Genomic DNA, 2,574 nt, shown 5'->3' with positions numbered 1-2,574 from the left:
TAAGAAACTAGTCCCTGTCACATCCAGTCACTGCGCCAGCTCTCTGCCATGCTGACCCCCCGTTCTCGACGTCGGTCCCCAACTTCTCTGCCTCCCCTGTATTCACCCCACTCCCCAGGTCTGTAAGCTCCCTCGTCCATACTCCAGCTGCTCACTCCCACCCCAGCCTCACTGCCTCAGTCTCCCCACCGCAACCTCTACCCCAAGAGCGACTGGCTCTCCAGCACTGGCATGCCTGGCGGAGGCAGGGACCGCAAGTCAGGCCCTTCCACTAGCAGGTACTTGGCACAGCCCCCGGGCAGGGCAGAGCTGAACTCGTCCAGCTCTCCCTCCGCTGGCCCAGCTGGCTCCCAAGTAGGCTGCATAGGGGCCCCCACGAGTCTGGCCCCATCCCTCCAAATGCCCAGAGGCCCAGCCAGTTAATCGGATATACTGGGAGCAGAAGGGGGGAGGAACGGAGGCCACAGCGCTCGGGAGGTGGGGAAGGAATGGGTGTCTTCCAGGCGGGCCGACTGGGGAAGGAGGCAGAGCGCTGGGTCTCAGAGTGGATTCCTGGCCTTCCTCTGGCCTTTAGGAGTAGAAGACTCAACATGACCCTTGAGTGCCTTCCCAACCAGCCAGCAGCCATCTCACCAGCCTCCCACGCTAGCTTAACAAGGACACCAATAAATGAGATTAACTGGGGGCCAGGGAGACAGGCAAAGGGCAGCTGGAGACCGCACTGGAGGGCTGGGTCCTCCCACATCTGCCGCTGCACACCCCAGGCGCCAGCCCCCCACAGAGGCAGACCCCTCCCCAAACCCCAAGCTCCCGGGTTCCCTAGGCAGGGTTCCCTGGGGGACAAGACAGAAGACCCCGCCCCGGGTCACAGAGATAAAAAAAAAGAGAAGGCAGAACTTCCCTCTCGCAAAAAGCATCTGAGAAGCTGAGCACCCCAACATTGGGAGGGCGACCGTTGCGAGATCCAATTGGAGGAAGCTTGTCAAGGTCAACGTCTGCTGCTAGAGTAGGATTCTGAAAACTCTGAGGATGTACCCCAAGTATGGCCGTGGCTAAGGGCACAGCAAGAGAACCGAAGGGAGACAGTGTTGCCGGGGACATGAAGCCTCCCCCCCCCAGGACAGAGAGGGAGCACCTCTAAGAAGGAACACAGGGGCTCATCAAGATGCACTCGGTTTTCTGGCTCGCACACTCGGGGAGAGAATCCTGACCCCCAGGTTGCAAGATCACGGGCGCAAAATGTAGAGAAGAAGGAGAAGCAAAGAGGGGGTGGGGGTATAAATTAAGTAGCCCCCCCAAAGTCTACGCCATTGTGGATAACAAAATTCCATGAACTGGAAGAGAGTGTTCATTCCACACCCTGAAAAGGTGGTCTGCAGCCTGAGACTGTGCCCCAGAACTGGGGGTCCGGGGGGCCGGGCGGGAGTGGCTCTCGGGTCTACTTCCCAAGGGTCTCATCCCCTGCATGGTCACGAGGCAGGGCCCAGGGTCAGGGTCGGTTGCAGCTTCTAGTCTCTCCGAGCCTGGGGGAGGGTCTGAGCCCCCGCCCCTCCGTCTTCACCCTGTCTCACAGAGGAAATCCCTGAATCTGATGGAGGAGCGTCAGGGTGCACATAAAGAAAATGGAATCACAGAAATTCGTCATTTATTCTAGAGAGGAAATGAAGGTAAGTTTTTCTCACAGTGAGACTGCAGACACGTCTCCCTGCCCTACCCCCATGGGGGGGGGGTGCTGTCTAGGACTTAGGAAAAGACTCCCCCGCATTAGGAGACGATGTGAGGGAAACGGGGCACATGGGAAGGGTACCAAAGTTCCCAGAATGTGGCTGAGGGAGGTGAGGGCCTCTGTTGGGTCCCTGGAGACTGTACATNCAGTCCCAGATTACAGGACAACTAAAGCAGTACCGGGCCGGAAAGGAGGATCCCCTGCTTTACCCACTGGGACTCCGGGCCCCAACCGCGACACTTCCGCTGCTACTGGGACCAAGTCTGAACCCCCAAGACACCAGGGCAGAGGCAAAGAAAAGGCCTGGGGATCGCTGTCGTTCCTTTCCCCCTTGGCCCTCTCATCACTGGGGGCCCAGTTGCATAGAATGACCTGGAACGGAGGCTTGCACCCCCAAAAGAGAGGGGCGTGAGTGAAAGTGGGGATGTTGAGAAGAGGGGCGACCCACTGCCCCTGTCCGCGAGACACTGCAACCCAGAGACCCCGCGCCAAGCAGAAGGAAGAGCGACAGCACTTGAAGCTTGCACCCTGAGATTTGGGGGGTCCGGGAAGAGGGGAGCGGGGCCGGAGCCCGTACCGCGGCACGTACCACGCAGANCGATGGGAGAGAGGGGGTGAGGGGAGACCCTCTTAGCCATCAACTTCCCCGGTTCCAGCTGTTTCTCTGTGGACTTCTCCTTCCACAGTATACTCCTATTCCGAACCCCTAAAGAAACACTCCTGAAATTTACCGTTTATAGCCGTAATTCTCATCTAATTTCCTGCCCTAAAATCACCAGGCCCTTAAAGACTGCCAAGGCTCAATGGACCACTACTGGACTCCTAAGGTGCAGGAAGGAAGAAGCACT

This window comes from Crocuta crocuta, unplaced genomic scaffold, assembly GCF_008692635.1.
Source record: "Crocuta crocuta isolate KB4526 unplaced genomic scaffold, BGI_CrCroc_1.0 scaffold139, whole genome shotgun sequence".
In the NCBI taxonomy this organism is placed as follows: domain Eukaryota; kingdom Metazoa; phylum Chordata; class Mammalia; order Carnivora; family Hyaenidae; genus Crocuta; species Crocuta crocuta.
This window is presented reverse-complemented; position numbering follows the sequence as displayed.